This window comes from Tyto alba, unplaced genomic scaffold (assembly GCF_018691265.1).
Source record: "Tyto alba isolate M040663 unplaced genomic scaffold, T.alba_DEE_v4.0 Super-Scaffold_29, whole genome shotgun sequence".
Taxonomy (NCBI): Eukaryota; Metazoa; Chordata; class Aves; order Strigiformes; family Tytonidae; genus Tyto; species Tyto alba.
In genome coordinates, this window is record NW_024881303.1 from 972191 (window position 1) to 994677 (window position 22487).

Below are 22487 nucleotides of genomic sequence, written 5' to 3' on the forward strand. Positions count from 1 at the left end.
CTGCTTCTGTACCTGCACAAGGGCAGGACATGGGAAGTTGAAAAGTCCTTCATTTCTTATCAACAACTAAAACCATCAGTGGGCTATCAGCATTCTTCTCATACCAAATCCCATACTGAATCCCAAACACAGCACTATTCTAGCTATTAAGAAGGAAGGAAGAAAATTCAGTTAGCTCTAGCTCAGCCGAAACCAGGACATCCTTCCTTGCTCACAAGAGACTGATGGAGCAGCCCAGTCTGGGAGGAAGAGGAGGGACACTGGCAGTTACATATGCTACAGTTGTTTTGGTGTGTTTCTGCCAAACTACTTAAACATCTCCATGGAAAAACTCAGATTTTTGTTAAAATAATATTGTTGGGGTAGAAGAAAGATCTTTGAACTAGTTTCTAAATAATCAAGTGGATCCTGATGTGTATTATTATTGTTTTAAACTGGGTGTTATACTGATTTAAATTCACTCTAGCTTTTCCTTTTTTTTTTGGGGGGGGGGGGGGTGCTGTTTTTTTTTTTAAATTCACTCTTGCTTTTGCCTAATTTGATGCTGGAAGTTGACAGTCTGGTGTGGCAGCACTGAGGAGGTCTTTCTGAGAGTCTGGATGAAGAATCCAACCATCAGAACTTCATTCCCTCAGGGGAGATGTGCTACCCAGTGAAGACCCATCTTAGAAGGGTCCTTACTTGCTCAGAGAGCAGATGATGTCGTTCATGCCTACTCTCTTAGTTTACATCCTGCACCATCATAAGAAGCTCCAGGACCACAAGAGCAAGTTCAGGAATCCTGAAATGCCTTGGGTTGGTATCTGAACAGACAAACCTTAGCAAGATACGTTGTGTTGCAGCAGTGCTGCAGCCACACCGGTGCCCGAGCTTTGATCCTGACTCACAGGCTTGACTTCCCAGCTCGGCCCTGGACCTGCTCCATCCCTGGGGACCAGCCTGGAGACCAGGGCTTGGGGGACAGCCCATCTGTGCCACTGCTCGACCTTGCCTTTGCTCAAGACCAAGCCTTGCAGTAGGAAGCCACAGAAGAACCACTGGGATGAAGAAAACCCGAGTGTAAGAGCAAGTGCAGTGGATACTCACACTGAACCTGCTCCTTAGCGTGATCACTAGAGGATGACATTAAGAGAGAGATAAAAGACCTTATTGGGTAGTGACAGATGATATTACACAACATGCTCATATCTGCATTTTTAGTCTAAAACAACTAGCTATGTTGGGATAGTTTGATTTTCAGCCTGAGATAACAGAAGGGCAGTCCTGGTCCTTTGTTTTTCCTATTTGGCAACTTCCATTATTTTATTACGGGAAAGTTTTGACTTGAATATTTGGCTAGTTTCTCTGTTTATATCGAGTTTCAGATTTTCACCTGTAGATGCAATCCCCCCACCTTCCTACCTCCCTTTGGCATTTTCTTTACTTCTGCAATTCAAGTGCCCTTTCAAGTTCTTTCTAATGGATTTATTAAATGGATCAATTACGTAAAGAAAGAACACTGAAGTACTTTTACGTAGATCAGTATTTTATGTTTGATATACTCAGTCATAGCTTAATAATTATTGCCTTTTAATATTTACCTAATGCATATGCTATGCTGCTTCTGTGAGGAAACTGTAGAATACAACATCCTTTTCTCATTTTCCCTCCAGCTGCTTAATTAGTGAGCTCTGACCATCTACGCGATGGAAAATAACAGAAAAACATTCTTTAAATGAAGTAGCAATGCCAGCACATCTCGTAGGGGAGCGGCTGCTGCTGGATCGCACAGCTTCCCATTTCATGCCCCGCTGATCTGCCCCGCTGCACTTTCAGGCACTCTCTGATCCTTGCAGGGGATGGAGCTGCTCCTCGGCTTTGAGGACCGATAGCCACGGAGCCGTTCCCTGCCTCTGAGATCTAACGTTTCACTAGCAAGCAATCGCAAACGGGCTCCACACCTTCAAACTTCTAAGAGATGGAAAAGAACACAGATGAGTTTGGCTTTCCAGTTTCTCCTGGTGCCTCTTCATCCATGCATGCTACATGCTGAATTGATAAACATCCAGGAAAAGTATTAAAAATTAGTATGTGAGAAAGTAACAATTGATTTCCTTCAAAATACCTTTACTTTAAAAGACTCTGGTAAGCCCTAGCTTAATTTAAATTTTAGCTGCTTACTTGAAGTTTCAATTGGCTTAATTATCCAAGTACCACCAAAATGAAAATGTTTTCTGAAAATATTTAAATGGACTGGGAGCTCATTATATCGTGGAATAGGTGAAAGTAAAATGAAACTTCCCTTTTGTTATGGAATGTCAATAAAGTATCAGTAAAATAACCAAAAAAAAAAAGCCAAAGCCTAGGAGTCTGACTCCTGAGAATGGGAAAAGAATCAGTCCCTATTTCTCAGCTACAGTTCTTGAGAGAAAAAAGAAAATATTTCCTGTTAGCAGGAGACACTGAAGAGAGTATGTACTGTGCAAAATTATCATGTGCAAGCTGATCCACAGCGTTTGCTGACAGAAGTGGCTTCTCGTGTTCCCTGCCTCTCCTCACTTACAGAGGTGGCAGGGAAATTAGACGGCCGGTAGCGCTACCCTGGCACTAAGAGCAGGGTTTGCACGGGAAAGGTACGGTTCCTGTTGGCCACCAAGTAGTTTTTTGGTCCTTTGTGGTGACCTCCTAAAAAAAAAAAAAAAAAGTTGAAGTATGAGGGGTCAGAAAACCTTCTTGTTACCATGGGCCAGGCTTGAGCCCCCCGTGTCTCTGCTGGTGGGAGCAGGAGGGTGCTGCAGCTCCGAAACTGCCGAACCAGGGGGGAAGGGGGGAAAGGGGCACGGGGGGTCCCGCTGCGGCGGCGGGCACATCTGGACAGCAGCTGGGGCTTGGGGACGGGCGGGGGAACGCAGCGCCCGGGACCGCCCGGGTCCCATCTGCAAAAGGTTGTTGCGTCAAGAAGGACAAATTCACCTCTGCGTCCTCGGGGAAACGACCAAGCGACGTGAGGCTGAGCGGAAGCAAAGGGTGGTTCGGGCTGGGTTTCAGGGATAACGCCGGGGCCAGCGGAGTGCGAGAGCCGGCTGGCCAAGGGAGAGGCAAAATCCTCATCTGTTTTCTGCTGGGGGGTTGGTTGGTTTTACGGTGGTTTTTGTTTGTTCATTTGTTTGCGTAGATTAGACTAATATCAGCCAGAGGGGCTCAGCTGCACCGGCACCTTTTCACAGCTTAATAAATTACCAGAGATGTCAAATAGGAACTTTTCATGGGTCCTTTCCTAGCCTTTGGCAGCCTGAGCTAATTAAGTGGGTCTTAATCCATTCAGTTGGGCTAAGTTACGTGGCTTTGCCCTTCTGAGGGCCCACGACACACACCCAAACTCCTCCTGCTGTCCAAGCGGGGCGATCCGACCTAGAGCCGGCTCGGCTGAGCTCCAGGCAGCGCGAAGGGGTGGCCCGGACTTGCCACCCCCCGTCCCCCCCAGCCACACGTTCCTCGTGGCAAAGGGACGAAGGACACGAGGCTGGTACCGCCCGGCACTCGCTTGTCCCTGCGGCCCCAGAGGAACCATTTCTGGGCATGTTTCGCCTTTCCGCATCCAGGAGGTAATTAAGGGATGGGGTCACCAGGAACCCCACCTGGTGGGGGATCCCACCAGGAGAGACAGCGCCCGTCTGCCAGTGGCAGCATGAGCAGCACGGAGCTGGTGCCTGCCCTGCCCCAAAACTTTGTATTTTGCGTGGGAAGTCAAAGCAGGTGGTGTCTTCTTCTGTCTTTAATAGTTTGCCAAATTAACAACAGATTAATTTCCATCTCTCTTTTTTTTTTTTTTTTTTTTTTTCCCCGAAACTTCAATTTCAGCTACTTTGTGCACCATCTTATATTATTTATATTAGCACTGTTCTGTACCATTCTGGGAATACTGGTAAGAAGCTGACTGTAGGCAAAGAAAAACTAAAAGGAATTCAACAAATAAGACGTAATTATTGCACCTTTCCCAGAACTGAAGCATACTGCTGATGTATTTTCAGTACGTATTAAAGCAAGAATAAAGTGGGAAAAGAAAAGTGAAGAGAGAGATATAAAAAGACGATCAGCAGGGACACAAATGCAACTGTTTAGCCATATTGCCTCACACTTAACATCTCTTAGCTCTGTCTGTATTAAATATACTTAAATTAAAACATACAAAACTAAACTCAAATACTCACTGAGACCACGGTTAAAATACGTAATCAGAGACGGTATTTTAAGGTGTACACAAATGTGGGAGTAAGGAATATCCAAAGCACCGCATTACAAAAGAATATTAAAAATGAAAATGGAGTAAACATAAAGATGGGAGCCCAAAGGGCTGGCTAACACAAAACATACAGACGCAGATAGAGGCGAGGAAATACGACCACCCAACTGGCATCCCTGGAGCAGCTCCGTGCCTCCGCTCCTCCTCGCGTTCCCCGTCGCAGCTCTCCCACCCCGTGCACCGCGGAGACCTCGCTGCAGGGATCCGGGCGGGGGGGCTCCCGGGGGGCCAGGTCCCCCCTGCTCCACAGGCAGCCGGGCTGCTCCTCTCCCCCAGAAATTTCCCCCTAAATAATCCATTTTCTGCTGTGCAATAGAAACCACCTCTTACCTCTTCTCTTTTCCGATAAGCAATCCCAGCGTTTGGGACGTTACATTCTAAGGGTCATCCCTTCTGGAGGAAAATAGTACACTGAAATCCATTTACTGCCCTGCAGGTCAATTATCATCATTACTAACATGGATTTCCTCTGTACAAGTCAACATTCAAAAATTACCTGCGGATAAGCTCTACCATAACTGCAATTACAAACATTTCATTAATTTTCATTTATAGGCAGCTTTGAAAAGAATACTGATGCATTTATTTAATTTCTATTTAATTTTAAAAGCACACTTTTTGTTCCAATCCAATGATACTATGACAGAAGGTCCAGGCTATCAGATGCACAAGGGATCATAACATCCCTTCTTGTCTCTTTAGAATTGCATTCAAAACCCTAAACTGCAGTTTAAATCACGAACTAAAAATGTTAAGGTTTGAAAAAACATTTAACCAGTAAAAAAAGATTATAATACGTTAAAATTTTTGTCTGATTGAGAAGCACTTTGAATTCACAGGATTAGAAAGTTATTTTTTAGTATCAAGATTTTTTTTTGTTTTCCAAATTACCAGATTTGAAAACCTCTGCTTTCTACAGCACAGGCCAAATATTTAATCATTTAAAAATCAAGAGACGGACATGAGTCCTGTCTCCATTGCAGAGACTTTGAGTCATTTTGCTAACAAATACCTGATGCGTTTTCAGGGGAAAGGCACCATAAGGGAAGACATTGGTGTACCATCACTACAGTTTTCAATAACCTGCCTGAGATGGTAGCTGCTTTTCCATAATGCTCATTAATTAGCTAAATTAGATGTAGGCTGGACTGCAAAACCAAGCTGTATGTTCTCACGATGTGCGTGCACAAAGATGTCCAGCCAGGACACACAGGGCAGCATCCCGCATCCTGAACCCCACATCCCACAGCCCGGGAAGGGGCTCCCATTTGTGACTGATCCACACCAAGCGTGACAGCGGTTGGCTTTGCTGCTGCCTCTCCTTGAGCTTTTCAGGACTTCTTAGCTCAAATATGCCAAATTACCACTGAAAATTAAAGTTCTGAAAAAACCTTTCTATAGAGAGGTTTCTCTCTCCAGTGAAATCACCTGCTCTCTCTCTCAGTGCACCCATTAATGGTGCAAATGCCCAGGGGGCAGTGACCCACGCGGTACCTTCTCCTACGGCCTGTCTCATGTCCAATCTCACGTGGGATTTTTGGGACACGCTCCTAAGTGGGTACAGGGCACAAATCAGGATGGCATTTCAGCAGCTGGGAAGGTCTGAGAAAGGCCCAGGAGGCCTCAATGCCGAATTCTGTTTGCACTAGAAAATTTAAAGAGGTAAAATGGAGTTCGTGTTAATTAACGCCAGGGCAGTGGGGTGCTGTGAGAGGACAAGCTCTGGCCCAGGACAAGTCCTGCTTGCAGCCCCCCGCCCAGGGCACACCCAGAGCTGGGCTTCCACTCTGGCCCCCCCAGCCAACTCCAGGTCCTGCATCTCTAGAGACGCTGCAACCAGCTCCCAGCCTGTCGCTGCCACAAACGCAACTGGACGAAAGAAACCCTGCAACTTCCAAGACTGGATCTAAAATCCATTTAATTCGCCGTAGCAGTCAGCAAGAACCCAGATGATATCGGTTATTCTTAACTGGTTTGCGATGTTCATCATCTCAACACGTGTCACTGAGAAGCGTTGGAGGGGAAAACGGGAGTATTGACGTCTTGGTCTGCCTAATTACTGCTGCAGTGCGGCGGGCAGGGTGCACCCTTCCTCCCTGCTATCTTCCGGCACAAAGCGTTCAGATAAGAGCCAGGCCAGATTATTAGACCGTACAAAACGCTTGCTGGTTTTGAACTCCTATTCAATAGAAGTTACAAATATTTCTTCAGGCAATGGTAATCCCCGTACAGGCGATTCTGGAGCAGCCCTCTGTGCTACGGCCCTCCTCCCCTGCTTATGCGTGCCCACCAGGACCTGATGCTGCTCTGAACAAGCAGGGAAATCAATACAATGCTGTATCCACTCTGACAGTGAACTGTACAGCAACATGCTAAAATCAGGAAAGAAAAAGGAAAATAAATAAATAAATTTAAATATCGTGCCTGGAAAAGATACAGGGGTGTGTTGCGCCCTGGAAACAGGAGATTCCTGAAACTCCTCTCTGCATCCCAGCGTGGTTAGCTGCGCACTCACAACACTGTTATTCGGTGCTATTTGTTTCGCTTTTTGCTCTCTATAGAAGAATGGATCCACCCAGAACGGGAAATAACCTCAAGATGAAGAAACCGGCATCTTCTATAAGCTCTGGGGAGCAATTACTTGTATTTAACATAGAGCTAACCTTAGGCCAGAGCACGCTGCAGCAGCAGATCGGCAGCCGCGGTGCCCCTGGTCACACAAACACCTCCCGAGCCACGAGCACCGCGTTGGCGATGGGGCCAGCGCTGGCCCCCGGCTCGCTGGATTCCCGGGGCCCGGGACGAGCCTGCGCTGTCACTAACCATACGGCTCAATCTAACGCGGATGCCACCAGCTTCCCTTCGTAAGTGTCGCTCCTCTAGTCTGTGCTCCCCGGCTGGGAGTGTCAGGGAAATTTGACAACAAAGCAAGAACATTATTTTGTCTTTAGAAAATGCAGATGGCTCAGAAAGACAAAGTGAAACTCGGAAAAAAAAAAAAAAAAAAAAAACAAAAAACACAACAAGGGAAAAAAAAAAAAAAAAAACAGCAAGAGCAAAAAAAAACTACAAAAACCAACAACCAACCCAAACTTGAAAAGGTAGTTTAGAAACATGCCTAATCCCCACCCACCCCTGTTTCTTTGATCAGTCTGATTAGAAGAGCTGCGCCGGGTCTCCCTCTCCTCCCCCGTGAGCACACCCGGCTTCTCGCTTATAAAATCAGAAATGAGCAGAAACATTTCCTGCCGAACCACAGGAGAGAGAAGCTTCTCAGGCTGCTCTGCAGTTTCAGCCTCTATTTTCTACACAGGCACTTGAAGGAATTGCTAAGGACAGCGTTTCCAAACTCGCATGTTTAATTTTAGTTCAAATATTATTCTCCAGTATCTGAACTGGCTGATGTTTTAAAGGTGCAACTTTGAGATTTACCGGAGCATCTGTCACATGGGAGAGGAGGAGCAAAAAGATGTTGGAGGAGGAAAAAAGGGAAGAGTCAGATAAATCATCCGAAATTAGTTATGAATTGAGGCGCAGGGGTGCCACCCAGACTCACAACACTGCACATACGTGAACGGAGGAGAACCAGCCGCGGAACACGAGGGGGCTGCTCCGCACGAGGAGACCACGGCTTGATGGCGTTTGCCCAGAGCAGAGAGTGAAGAACACCACGGCGATGCACAGCAGCGATCCCGGAGCGCCTGGTGGGGGCCACTAAGGTTTAAAGGAAAGGACTTTGACATCAATATAAGGGTGATAATTAAGATCTGTTTAAGAACAGCTCAAAAGAGCTTTTGTGCCCAAAAGAGTGTTTCAACTGAGGAACCAGCTCTGCACTCTGAATAAGGAAGGAAGAGAAGGAAAACATAAAAATTCCTCAGAAATCCTGGGTTTATACATATTTTTATAAGAAAAGATATCATACCTGAAAAACCTCTGCCACCAGAGACAATACCATGTGTTTGGTTTTAAAAGTTCGTTAGGGATCTTGAAAACTATTCATCAAAATGCAGCCAGAAACAGTACCACTGTCAATAAGATGAAAAATGGCACTGCTATGTATTTCTCCTTAGTATTTGAAGAGATGCAAGTGCTCATGACAGCTGGCAGGCTACTTATCCTTTTCTACAGTTTCTGAGAAGGCTGTTAAACAGCACCTACGAAAATAAAGTATTCTTAAGCTGTTAGGAAATCACAGAAAAAAAGGAATAGCAGAGAAATCTGGAAGATGGAAAGAAAACTGACCATATTGCTATTTTAAAAGGGTGAAAAAAAAATTATCTAGAAAATGTAGTTTCTTGTTGATCCGAGTAAAATTGATTCAAGTAATGGAAAGGCTAAAAGTGTAGCTAAACAATTCTTTGGAATAATAAAATGAATGACAGTTAACGCTAGTTTATGGTAAATAATCGCAGTAGAAATAACCTAACAACTTCCCTGCTTGGAGAAGGTTACACCTTTTGGTGACAGATGAAAGAGCACGGACATAATATACTTCCGATTTGAGTCAATACCATGCAGTTTCTTAACTAAGAAAGTAAAAAAATACAAAATCAATACAGTGGTCTTTAAACAATTAAGTGCTATCTCAGTGATTGGCCTCAGGATGGAAAGCTCACAGAGCAATCTCATCTCTGCAGGAACTGATGCTTAGCTCTAGGCTGCTGAGCGCTTTAATCGTTGGCTTGGAAGGAAAACAGAAAATCAGTACTGATCAGATTTGCAGAAGACAACCCCACCCGAACAATGGTAAACAAGTAGAACTTATTTCACCAGTGCAGTGCAATGGGGATCTCATGATAATGAAGTAATACTCCCTCCACCGCTTTTAAACTTCTGGCCAGATTCCTAGGAATAAAAAGTATGCGTTGGACTGGCAGGAAAAAAACTTTCACTCGGTGTTCACCTTGTGACCAAATAAAACAAAAGAAAAAAAAAAAAATGTTTGCAATGAGAAATTGTTCCCATAAATTCTATTATTTGTGGCAGTACACTGTTCTGTAAAGACCCTGTAGTGGTGGTGGTGCTGGCACTGTGATTTAAGACATAGGAAAAGCGAAGCTTGGAAAGGTGTAGCCATATTACTGGGAGTATCTTTTCTGTGAAAAATGATCATTGGAAAGGGGTCACCGTGTGAGTTCACGGCAGGGACATCCCCTGGGCAACACCAGGCAGCCCGGAGCTGCGAACACCGAGGAGCTGGCAGAGCGTGGAAGCAAGATCCCCCCCCCCCCCCCAGGCACCCTCGCACGGCCGGGCTCCCCGAGCACCCACGGGTGGGAGCTGCCCCCCCGGCCGGACACCCCCACCCAGCCCCAGTGTTGCAGTTACCTTAATGAAACAGTTGGAATCCTAGAATATTATTTTGATTTTAGTTTAAAAGTATGATTTTGATTTAACATGAAGCTACAGTAGCTCTGAAAATATAAAGTACACTAAGGCCCTTAGGATTAAGCAACTAGTAAGCTGTGTGCCTTGAACACTATAACAATCGTTATGGACTCTGAATTAATACAATAGGTACTGGTTATGGATCCTGACTTGAAACAATAGGTACCAGAGGAAAACTGGTTTGGTTGGGAAGATTGGCCAAGGGAAAGGTGAGCGTTAGCCAAAGATGGAGTGAGCATGCGCAAGGATGGAGTTCAATCAGCCGACACAGTGAGGAAGACTATCGACGACCACCAGAGACCCCCATCCAGTATAACCACGCATGCGTCGGAGACATTTGCATATGATAATAATTTCCAAGAAACAACATGAATATGCTAATCATTGCCCTCCCCCCATTCTATTCAAATCAATTAGTGAAGATGACCAATGATTTCTGTAGAATAGGAATAGAGGTAGGGAGAGGTAACTAAAAGCCAATCATTATAAAGGTCAGCTTAAACGTTATGGAATTATTGATCTTATGTAACTATGACTCTGCTGAAAAAGTGTATAAATATGTTGTGCTTTGTACCTATCGACGAACATGTCTTTGGCAGAGTTATCCCCCGTGTTCCCCAGCGCTGGAATAAAGAAGTGCCGGCTTATCTGCTTTGGGTAGATCAGTTCTATTCGCGATTGCGACCGCTAACACCAGCACCCACCTCCCACCCCGCACGGGGGGTTTCTTGCCCCGGACGAAGCCTGAGCCCCCCGCTCCCCCCCCAAACCAGGCACCCAGCTGCCCCGGGCTCGCGGTCTGTACAAACCCCGCTCACCGCCTTCACACTCGGGCATTTACACGTAAAAATCACGTTGGATTATTTCTTGCTGTTCAGCAGGGAGACCTGAGGCACGTCCCTCGGACGAGCTTCCCCGACCTCGCATCTCGCACCTCGCCTGGCTTTCACGGCTCCTACTTTTATACCTCCGGTTTTATTTACTCTGATTTACACCTTTGGTTTTATTTTCAGGCCTCTCTACGGGCTGAACAGCGAGTGAAACTGCAGGCATAGATTCACACTGAAGACATAGAAGGTAAACCTTTAAGTAGCAAGAATTCAGTTTCTAAGCGTCACGTTTAAAGGACAGTTACAATGAAATGAAAGATAATTATACTTTTTTTTTTTTTTTAAACAGCTTACATTCAAATAGGAGCTATCTTCTTTTGTTTACAAACTTTCCTCAATTTTCAGTAGCTTGCAGCTATAAATCACTTCTGTTAAATGCCAACAAAACAAAAGTAAATTTACAGGAAGTCAAATTGCCATGTTAGTGCCCGAGGCGACCACGGAGCAGGATTCCTCCTTGTACACTCACCTGGAGTTAAGAGAGGCTCAGAGATTTACAATTTGTAAATATTTTTTTTTTTTCAATTCTAGTGAAAAACAAAGATTACATGTCAGCTTATTTATTGAACTGTGAGAAAGTCTGTCATTAGTGAACGTCTAGTAAGCTTTCCTCTGTTTCTAAGTAATTTAAGTCATAATTTTGAAATTAATTTCTGAAATTAACTTCTGCAAAATAAAACCACTCAATACCCATGAGTGTGCCCCAGAATATTATTAACTTCAGAAATACTTATAGCTTGTTGGAATAAAATTTTAACAGTTTTTCCACAGTCTCGGGGATAAGTAGAAGTTTTGCTCAACACACAATTGCCTGACATCAATTCTCTCCTCATTTCCGTATTATCTTCAAATAGGCTGCATGGCTGCTCAGCTCACACCATCCCCGAGGGAAACCCGTGGATGCCTTTTTCTGCACCTCTCTCTATCTTTTACTTGGTATATCAAACGTTTTCCCCAGATTAATTGTGCATTTATTAGCATATGGCAAGTAATAATCTTCCAGCCAATTTTAACCGCTGCCAAGGGTACGGTCACATCCCTGGCTTTGGGGGGAATGGCTGATGCTGAATCTCACAGTGGGTTTTTCTGCTTCTGTGACTCACTGCAAAATCTCACGTGATTCCCTCTTCTGTGGTGCTCGGTGCTTTGCTTGTCATCAGCTAAATAACTGATTTTTTTGTTTATTTAAAGAAGTTCTTAAATATGTTTAAAACTTTTTTTTTTAATTAAAAAAAAATAAGATTATTTTCGTCTAGCTTCACAGAACTGGATCTGGAGTCAATACAGCCCATTTTGTAACATGTTCCAATTTTGGCCACTTCTTCCCACTGCCTCTTTTCATCCTGTTTTGAATCGCCTGGAAATACTGACTTCCTCACACTGGGGGGGGGGGGGGGGGGATGAACACAGAAGCGTTTCCAGCGTTACTGTAAATGTTTTGGATGCTATCAGGTTGGCATTTTAAATCCCACAAAGGAGGGTTTGTCGTCCCCCAGGTCCCTGCACTCCTAAGGGTGATGGTGAGAAATGAGCGGGCATCACTGTGCATGTGTCCTCCCAAAGGACCGAAGAAAAGGCTGCAATTCAAAACCGATGTCTACTATTAGAAGTCAAATGGCTTCTAAGTGGCCTGAAGCGGCAGTTCTGCCGCTGGGAAGATCACTGTGTTCCTGCCCTATTGTATCTGCTAGGGCTGAAGCGAAAATGAGTGGTTATTTTTCTGTCTGTCCGTGTCTTTTTCTCAGTGTTGATACAACCTGAAGAAACCAGGAAATGCAGCTGCTCGGTGGAACAGGGTGCACGCAGGAATCCCAGGAAAAAGCACCAAGGCTGATGATTTGGTAGGCAATAAAGTCCCACATTATAAAACACCTGAGCAACAGAAGAACTGGAGTAATTAGTAATTAAGTTCTCCTTGAGGAAAAGAACAACTTCTCTACTGATACTTCTAGGTAAGGAACAACTTAGAGAAAAAAGCTGTCATGCAATTAGCAGGGGCTAGAAGAGAGACCTGTGGGAAGTACCTGGTATTTCTCCTCACTGATGTGACTGCTGAAGAACATCTATGTTAAAAAAAAAAAAAGAAAAAACAACACTAAAAACAACAACGAAACAAACAAAAAAAGGGAAACAAGCTCACTTTTTTCAGTACCACAATTCCATGCTCAGGAAATATTTCCCATGTATAAACACAAACTTCAGGTATATTCTATCCAAAAAAAAAAAGGAATAATATTATACAGTATTTTACATAACATCTTGACACGTGGTGGAAGCAATGACGTCTCCCCACAAGTTCTGACATTTGACACAACTGCTTCAATACAAAAGCGTCCTTACGCACGCCATCCAAATTCCTAACAGCAAAAGGATTGCTGCAGAGGGAAAAGCAGAAAAATCCTGTGAGACCCAGTATGTGGCCTAAGGCCAGCGCATCCGACAGCAAACAGGGTCCGAGGCGGCGGGAGCTGCAGCTTCGGGCAGGAGACCCTCCGCGGGGGCCGGGGGCCTGGGGGGCAGAGGCTCAGAGCAGGGGCTGGCCTGGGGGCATCTCTGCAAAATCACCTGCGTTCCCAACCTCAGCACCTGCTCTCCTCTAGTACCTTCCGAAATGTTAAGCCGGTATCTTGTTAGGTGTCTTGCGTTCTCCGGGGTGTCGCGGCACGTCCCGAGAACCTTGCAGCGAGGAAGCAAGCAGCCCGTCAGGGATTGCCGAGGGCATCCCGGTGCTGACCCACCCGAAGGTGTGGGCGCAGGATGGAGCAGAGGGGCCTGTCCCCTCCTCCCTGCGCTGCCAAAGCCCCTCAAACCCCCTCGGGTCAGGTTTGCACCGAGCCCATCCCTTCACACCTCCCCGGCATCCTCCACACCGTTACACCTGCTTCTCCTTAAAAGCGATGACCTGGAGAAGCAGAAGAGATCCGGAGCAGGAAGGAGTTGGCATGCTTAGGAAAGAGGGCTCCATCTTACTACAGGAGAAAAACAGATAAACCACCTCCCCACCCCCTCCCGAAGAGGAAATTTTCCACTCGGAAGTTGTATATAATGTTTAAAAGGCAAGAAATGTGCTGGAAATACAGCCACAACCGAGCATCTCGGGGAAGCTGACATTAAAGATTTCATGCTGTTAATCCAAACATTATTCTGAGGGAAACATTGCCATTTTGTAAGATCTGCTGCCAAAAAAGAACCAAAATAATGAGTGATGTTTATTTATATTCAGGGCATGAATTATGGGAATCTTTGAGGGTCATTTTTTTCACTTTGTTTTGATAAAACGAGAATTCTGAAATCACTGTCGAGTCTTACGCACTTACCCTTACAAACATAAGGAAAGGGACAGCTCTGTGACTCTGGTAATCCACAGATGGGTTAGACTGATGGATGATTTGTGACTCTCTTAATGTGTTTTTAATTTCTCATTTCGAGTTTTTTAGCAACATATTTTAAAGTGGAGAGCATTTGCAGTGACCAAGCCATACATTTGAATTGAACAACACGGACTTAGAGGGAAGCTAACAGCGCTTTTAAACCCTAAAAGCAAAAATCAAAATCCCCTTTTATTCTAAATGTCGCTTTCTTGAGCCGTTACGTAAAGGGATTGCTCAAACTCGGCAGTTTGCTACAGGCAGCTACAAAACAACGTACCAGGCCAAAAGCGATTAAATAAATTGCAGGTTGGCCTCCGTCCCTGTTGCTCTCCCACGGTGCCCGGGGTGGGGAGATCCTGCTCGGGGGGCAGCAGCCACACACAATTGCGGGGGTCAGCACCAGCCCGGGGGTCTGTGGCCCACGGCCACCGCTCGGGAATGCTAACGAAAGGCATTTGGGGGGTGGGGGGACATGCTCCCAGCAGCCGTGCCCGCTGCAAAGAGCTTCAGAGATGGGCTGGGTCTCCAGGACCGGGGTCAGGATGGCCGCAAGCCAGCGCCCGGAGCAAAGCTTGGACTGGAGGGGTGTCTGAAGCCCCTCCAGCTGGCTCAGCTCCGAGGGACAACCCCACGCAGAGCCCTGGGGACGGCATGCACCAGCACGCTGCAGTGCTCGGAGGGCATGTCAGCTTCCATTATGAACTGCCTCCTGCTGCCTGCCTCTCTCGCCGCCTTTAACACCGCGCCAAAGCTCACAGAGCAGCCCCAAGGCACTGGATGAGAGCTGGAGGGGCCCGCAACACCCCCCCACACCCACCCCCCCCCCGGAGCTGACGACTGGCCTGGTGCAGCAGCAGACCCCGAAAGGGATTTGGTGCGCTCGGGTGCTGGGGGGAGCCCCAGCAAGGGAGAGGAGCTCGCCCTCTGCAAGGTCGCTGCGATGCTCTCGGCTCCCCGTGCTGCTGCTGCCTGGAAATGCCAAAATCGGGGCTTTGGCCTCAGCAACAGACACCTGGGGCAAGAGGCAGGAGAGCAAAAGCAGCCACTACCCTCACCTCCTGGCCCTCCAAGGCAAGGAATGCAAACAGGAGCAGCCAAGGAGCCTAACAAACCCCAGAAGGCAATGAAAGATTTTTCCTAAATACCTGTCGTGGAATAGAGCTACAGCTAGCTGCTATTCTGATGAAGTATTAAGGAATATCTTAACCAGCACACTGGAATTAGAAAACTTTGGAGTCGGGAGCACATCACCAAGCCTCAAGGTGTTTGCCAGCATCTGCTGCTGGGTGCAGTATTATTCCCAGTGAGACAGCCAGGTCTGGAAGCTGAGGTGGTTCCCTGGCTCGGGATGGATTGGGGGTCACTCCGGAGGCAGCGGGGAGCGCGGAGGTAGAGTAAGGCAAGAGACACTGGCATCAGCTCCAACATGGCCAAATCTGACCAGATGGAAAACAGGGGTGGGGGGAGCCACCGTAGGCCCCAGAAGGATTTGGGGATCTCCATCCTTAGAGATACTCCACCGGACAGGCCCTGAGCAGCCTGACACGGCTTTCAGGATGACCCCGCTTGAGCAGGAGGTGGGGCCAGGGACAGCCAGGTGTCCTCTCCACTCGAGCACCATACCAGTGCTCGTGACAAAACACGTGTTCTCGGAAAGGAAAACGGACCGTTTCCATTAGTCCTGTACAAAGAAACCTTCAGAGCAGTAAAATATTTCAGCAGGGAACTGCCCCAGGAAAATGTCTCCAGCAGACGTAAGCGAGGCTCTTTGGAGAGCTCTGTTCGGTGCCAGCAGGTGCCCTGAAAACAGCAGCGGTGGCAGGGAACGAGCCCCTTGCCAGCGTGATGAATGCCTTCACACCACTACCCTGCCAAGAAAATCCATCACTGTCAAATTTCTCTTTTATATTATCGTTCACGGTAAAAACTAACTCTAGCCTGAGGGAGGACCGCGGCGTGGTGGCCACCCCCCACACGCCCGGAGAGGCGTTTCACCTCGTCCCCACGTCCCCTGCTTGGGGCAGGACCGGCGGATCCCGCCGCTGCTTGAGGAGATGCGGGCTGGAGCACCCAGCCCTGCACAGCACCGCGGCGTGGGCAGCACCACGAGCCTGACCCGCCGGCCGAGGCACCCGGGGGCTGCGGGCGCAGGGACACGGCAGTTCTCACAGCGGGGAATCCCGTGTGGGCGTGGGCTCCACCACGTGCGGAGGCTGCCGACCGGATTCGGTGTCGCACGGGGGGAATGGGCAGGGAGAACATCTGCTCGTGACAGCTTTTTGTAAATACTTGCTCCCGATTTGGGCGTTTGGGGCAAGACTGCTTTGTTCGGCATCATTAAAGCCCTGGAAAGGAAAACCTGAAAATGTAACTCGTATTACATTGAAAAAAGATAGGAAAATCCATGTGCTTAACCGGAAAAAAATGGGAAGCCTAGACTGGGTAAGGATGGCAGGCACACGCTGCCACTGCACTCCGTCAGCACTCGTTACCGACCGCTCCTGAGACAGGGTATTGCAGTAGCCAGACCTTCGCACAGCTCTTAAAATGCTACCACTGATTTAAACAGAATAAAAATCTTCGGGTTCGTCTCTCCAGAAACGTCAAAGTTGGACACCAATTCAGGCCCTCGTAGAATGATTTATCTTTTCTCAAAAAACAAACAAACAAAAAAAAAATCACCGTACAACAACAATATGGTGACGATGCTTAATCTTTAAACAGCCGTGACCTATACGTTGTTACCTCAAAGGCAATTGCTACGTTCTGCTTTGCAGGTCACACTCGATTTAAGCACACCATTCGTTAGCAGCTCTCCCCGCTTCATTCATGCCTACTCTGTAAATAACTCGGAGCCATATTCCCAGGACAATAACTCACTGAATGTTTTCTTGATCTGCTGTTCAGTGCATGAGGCTAAATTAGCTGTATTCCAGTGCTTCTCTCTAAGGCTCTGGAAGGACCAGAGAAGTTGGTAACTTTTTAATCAAACACTCTGAGAAGCTGCAGGTTGCAAGAGGAATTAACACCGACTTACACCACACCGAGCATCTGTACCACTGTCAGGAGAAACCAGCATGATTGTTTAACATTATTAAAAGGCATATATAAGGAAACAGAAATTACTTGGCGGTTGGTTTTTTCTCTTGTACTTTGTTGCTTAGAAACTACTGCAGATGAAGCTTTTAGTTTATTTAAAATAAAAAAAAAAAAAAAAAAAAAAACAAAACACACAAACATGCTTTTCCACCTTTACTTTTAGTGAGGATATAAAAGTGTGAATAGCAGGAGTTTTATATGCCTGAATCACATGGTCAGTAAGGTTAACGCAAAGAATTAAAGGACTTCCACTAGCATGAATAGATGATGGATCAGGATCTAGATGTCAAGAGTTTTATTACCACTGCTATATTCAAAGCACACATTCTTATTTCTTTACCCTGTTCACAAAAATAAAATCTTCAGATTGTTTTGACTCTTAGCGCTTAGAAAACTTAGAGTGAAACACAGAATATACTTCTAGTAATAGCATCATCATTTAACCCTGGCCTACATATTTTCTGCTGTGATTGCTTGCTTTTCTGGTCCAAGTACCTCCAGAATAACTAGGAAAAACCCAAACTCTGCATTACTATTGCTCCTGCATTTTGGGTTCATGTTTGTCTTCATCCATTGATAAGACTACTGATTTTAGGGTCGTGGTCTTGATGGAGACCCGAGTCCAGGAAATCTGGACATTCAAGAGGGAACTCTTCAAGACACAGAAGCAGGTCGTCCCTATGTGCTGAAAGACGAGCTGGCAAGGAAGACTGGCCTGGCTGAACAGAGCTTTGGCTGGAACTCAGGAAAAAAAGGAGAGTTTATGACCCTTGGAAGAAGGGGCAGACAGCTCAGGAGGACTACAAGAATGTGAGATTTTGTAGGGAGAAAATTAGAAGAGCTAAAGCCCAACTAGAATTTAATCTGTCTACTGCCTTAAAAGACAATAAAAAATGTTTCCATAAAAACATTAGCAACAAAAACAGGGCTAAGGAGAATCTCCATCCTTTACTGGGAGCGAAAGGAAACATAGTGCCAAAGAACGAGGAAAAGGTTGAGGTACTTAATGCCTTCTTTGCCTCAGTCTTTAATAATAAGACCAATTGTTCTCAGGCTACCCAGCCCACTGAGGGGCTGGAAGACAGGGACGGGGAGCAGAATGAAGCCCCCCAAGTAATCCAAGGGGAAATGGTTATTGACCTGCTGCACCACTTAGACACACACAGGTCTATGGGGCCAGGTGGGGTGCACCCCAGGGTACTGGGGGAGCTGGTGGAAGTGCTCATCAAGCCACTTTCCATCATTTCCCAGCAGTCATGGCTCACCAGGGAGGTCTCAGCTGACTAGAGGTTCACAAATGTGATGCCCAACTACAGGAAGGACCAGAAGGATTTGTCAGTCTGACCTCAGTGCCAGGGAAGGTCACGGAGCAGATCATCATGAGTGCCATCACACGGCACGTACAGGACCACCAGGTGATCAGGCCTTGTCAGCATGGGTTCATTAACCTCATCTCCTTCTATAATAAGGTGATGCCCTTAATGGACGACGGAAAGGCTTTTTTTGTTTACGTGGACTTTAGTAAAGCCTTTGACACCATTTCCCACAGCGTTCTCCTGGAGAAACTGGCTGCTCATGGCTTGGACGAGTGTACTCTTCGCTGGGTAAAAGCTGGCTGGATGGCCAGGCCCAAAGAGCAGTGGTGGATGGAGTTAAACCCAGTTGGCGGCCAATCACAAGTGGGGAACCAGGGCTCAATACTGGGGCCAGTTCTGCTAAATTATCTTTACCAATGATCTAGACGAGGGGATGGAGCGCACCCTCAGGAAGTTTGCAGAAGACACCAAGTATGGGTGGGAGTGTTGATCTGCTGGAGGGCAGGACAGCTCTACAGAGGGATCTGGACGGGCTGAATCGACGGGCTGAGGCCAACTTTATGAGTTTCAACAAAGCTCAGTGCCGGGTCCTGCACTTGGGTCACAACAATGCCACGCAACGCCACAGCCTGGGGGCAGAGGGGCTGGAAAGTTGCCCGGTGGAAAAGGACCTGGAGGTGCTGGTCAACAACCTGAATATGAGCCAGCAGTGTCCCCAGGTGGCCAGGAAGGCCAAGGGCATCCTGGCTTGTGTCGGAAGCAGTGTGGCCAGCGGGGCCAGGGCAGGGATCGTGTCCCTGTACTCGGCACTGGGGAGGCCACAACTCAAATTCTGGGGTCAGGTTTGGGCCCCTCACTAGAGGAAAGACACTGAGGTGCTGGAGCGTGTCCAGAGACGGGCAACGAAGTGGTGAAGGGTCTGGGGCACAAGTGCTGGGAGGAGTGGCCGAGGGACCTGGGGGGGTTTCTCCTGGAGAAAAGGAGGCTGAGGGGAGAGCTGATCGCTCCCTACAGCTACCTGGAAGGAGGCTGGGGAGAGGGGGGGTCGGTCCCTTCTGCCAGGTAACAAGCGATAGGATGGGAGAAAATATCCTCAAATTGCCCCAGGGGAGTTTTAGATTGGATATTACGAAAAATTTCTTCACTAAAAGTACTGTCAAGCACTGGACGAGGCTGCCCAGGGCAGTGGTGGAGTCACCACCCCTGGGGGTATTAAGAAGATGTGTGGATGTGGCACTTAGGGACCTGGTTTGGTGGTGGGCTTGGCAGTGCTGGGTTAACGGTTGGACCTGATGATCTTAAAGGTCTTTTCCAACCTAAATGATTCTATGACTTTACACTTCTATGACTCTATCCTCTAATTGGTATTAGTGGAGATAGATGAAGACATGAATTTGTCCTTCTCCTGATCCCTCCGAAATTCAGAGGCAGGACGAGGACAGGGCACAGATCCCGGCTTTTCACTTCACCCATCTCATCCCTACTCTACTGGTAAGCTTGAAGAAATAACAGGGTTGCAAAACTACTTCCAGGAGGAAATACAACAGTGCATTTAGGATTAAATTGTATCTTGATCCTAAGGTATTCAAACCACATCTTTATAGAAATAAAAGCTTCACAACATTGTTAGACAGGTAAGTATTATATCCACTTCGTGTATGGACAAATGGAGTCAAAAAGCACATAGCAACTTTTCAAAGTCATGAAAATGGAAAGGAAAAAAGACCCCAAAGCCACCAGAATGGTGGCTCAGTAATAGCAGCTTATTTTTCAGAATATAACTTCCAGAAGTGATTGGAGACAAGTGATACAAGATGCACTAGAAACACACAGGCAGAAAGGAGTCAGCAAGGACCTGAGTGAATTTTCTGCAACAAAAAATTCTAAATCAAGGCAAGATTACCCAAGGTGGTGTTGTGTGATGGAAAAATCACGGTACAGTTTCCACTGCCCACTGGGGAGAAAAGATGCCCACAGCCAGAGTAGCTCTGGATGTCACTCTGGCTCGATGATTCTCCCTGCCTGCGAGTGGGCAGGCTCCTGGGAAATATGTGCAGAAGAAACAGTGAGTGTGCACACATAAAGTTTCCTAATAAAATAATTTGTCTTAGTGTGCTGGAGTAGTTCATGTTAAATATAAATTGCATTGTCTGCGGATGTTGCGAGAACAAAGCATGACAGACCCACTGAGTCCATGAGTGCCCTCTCCCTATTGCCAAATATTTCCGAGTGCAGAAAATATCTGTTTGCTTTTGGTGTTCCCTTTCAACCCACATGAATTTCAATAAAAACTGAAAAATGAAAAATTGTTGCACGACCTTAATTCTGTAGCCATTAAAACAGAGGATTAATTGCAAACAGTGCTGAGAGTGTTTTCAGAGTAGTTGCTAGAGGTGGTTACATGAGCCCTAGGAGGGAAGGACAGGACCTCTTGGAAATTCCCAGCTGCAATACCAAATTAAGCAACAAATTCTGCTAGACCCTACAAGACTCAGAAATTAAGAAAAGCTGCTTGTGTCTCAGCTCTTTGCTGCATCTCATCAGGTTGCTGCCTGCACTCACGCCGTTTAAGACAACTGTGAAATCATGTATGAATGCTGAGAATATTTCTGTAGCATTCTCATCTAGAACAGGATAAATGCTTTTATTATATTCTGAAATGATGTCTGTCCAGAAAAAGAACATGTGTCTGCACTTTGGGTGCTGAACTAGAATACAGACTTTTTAAAAATTTATTTTCTTTTCCCCGCGGTTCACCATGGTAGAAATACCTTAAATTTGAGCAACTGGTGCACATTAGCATCAGTTATGGGTGAGGAGGAGCCAGCAGGCACAGAAGTGCCATGAACAGACGGCGCCTCAGGAAGCAAAGCAACCCAGGATGTCTCCGGCGTTTACCACCGTACTACGGGCTACAAAGCTGTTCAGGGTTTCAGTTCTCCGTGGTCTAACCTGCTGTTTCTGAGAAGCATGACCGACTTTTTTCTTTACTACTACCTAATCAAAGACTACTAATCCCTTCAAGAATGGCTCTGGCTTTCAGTAGGCCCCAGGGAAGCCTGTGCCTGCCCCAGGGTGTTGCAGGGGATTGCAGCCCTGGGGGCACACACACGCTCCAAAGCGTGGGTACCACAAAACTGGGTAACGGAGAAAGATATGAATAAAGTTCGGGGCTACAGATGTGTACTTACTTAAAATCCAGTACAGAAGGTTGTACAGACTCCCACATAATTGCCTAAGTCATCCTCACTTAGTCTCACACTTTCTTCCCTGTTTGAATGAGCTCTGGATATTCCTTCCCTGCAAGGCACTTTCCAGCCCCTCACTCACCCTCACGCCTCTGCCCCCAGACCCCTCAGGCACCACAGTCCTCTCTGAAATGCTGGCACATGGCAACGCAACAGTCTGCCAAAAATAAGTTAACAAAACAGCAAGCAAAGCCAGAAGGCGGCACAGCCCGAGATGTGACTCTGGTTTTAGGAGATGGGAATCCTGCAGTGACAAAGGTATCTGGCACGGGCGCGGTGGGCTGGCAGCGGCGGCATGCCCTGCCCAGGGCTGGGCTCGCGCCTCCAACAGGCACCACAAATAAAAAGGAAGAGCACAACAGCGCTTTTTCCAAAGCTCGGGTTCCTAGGAAACCCCTTCTGGGAGTGGTACATCAGCTGGGCTTCCCTGACTCCTCAAAATAATAAAAGTGATGCGCCGCAGAAACTGCGCCGAAAGAAGAAACCCGTGGTTTCAGCGCAGCGCTGCGCTGGTGCTCAGACCCAATTTCAGCAAAAGCGTCCATGTGTAGATAGATACATGTGAAACCAAATCAAAATACAGTTCTTCCACAGGCTAAGCACCTGAAAATAATGACAAACTATATCTAGATGTTTGCTGTAAACAAGGCTTACTTCTTTTTCACGTGGTTCAAAGTGATGTTTCACCAGCCATTTATTCTTTCCTGCTTCTTCTTTTTCTGCACAACCAGAGAGCTGTGTTGTCTCCGAATAAATGTGATTATAACTATCAGCTTTACAACAGAATGCCACAAGCCATCAATTTTTAATGCTCCGTCTGGAATTCAGAAAGTGTGCTGCGGGAAGGAATCACCGAACCCCCCCCGTTTGGTAAGAGCAAAGGCAAGGGT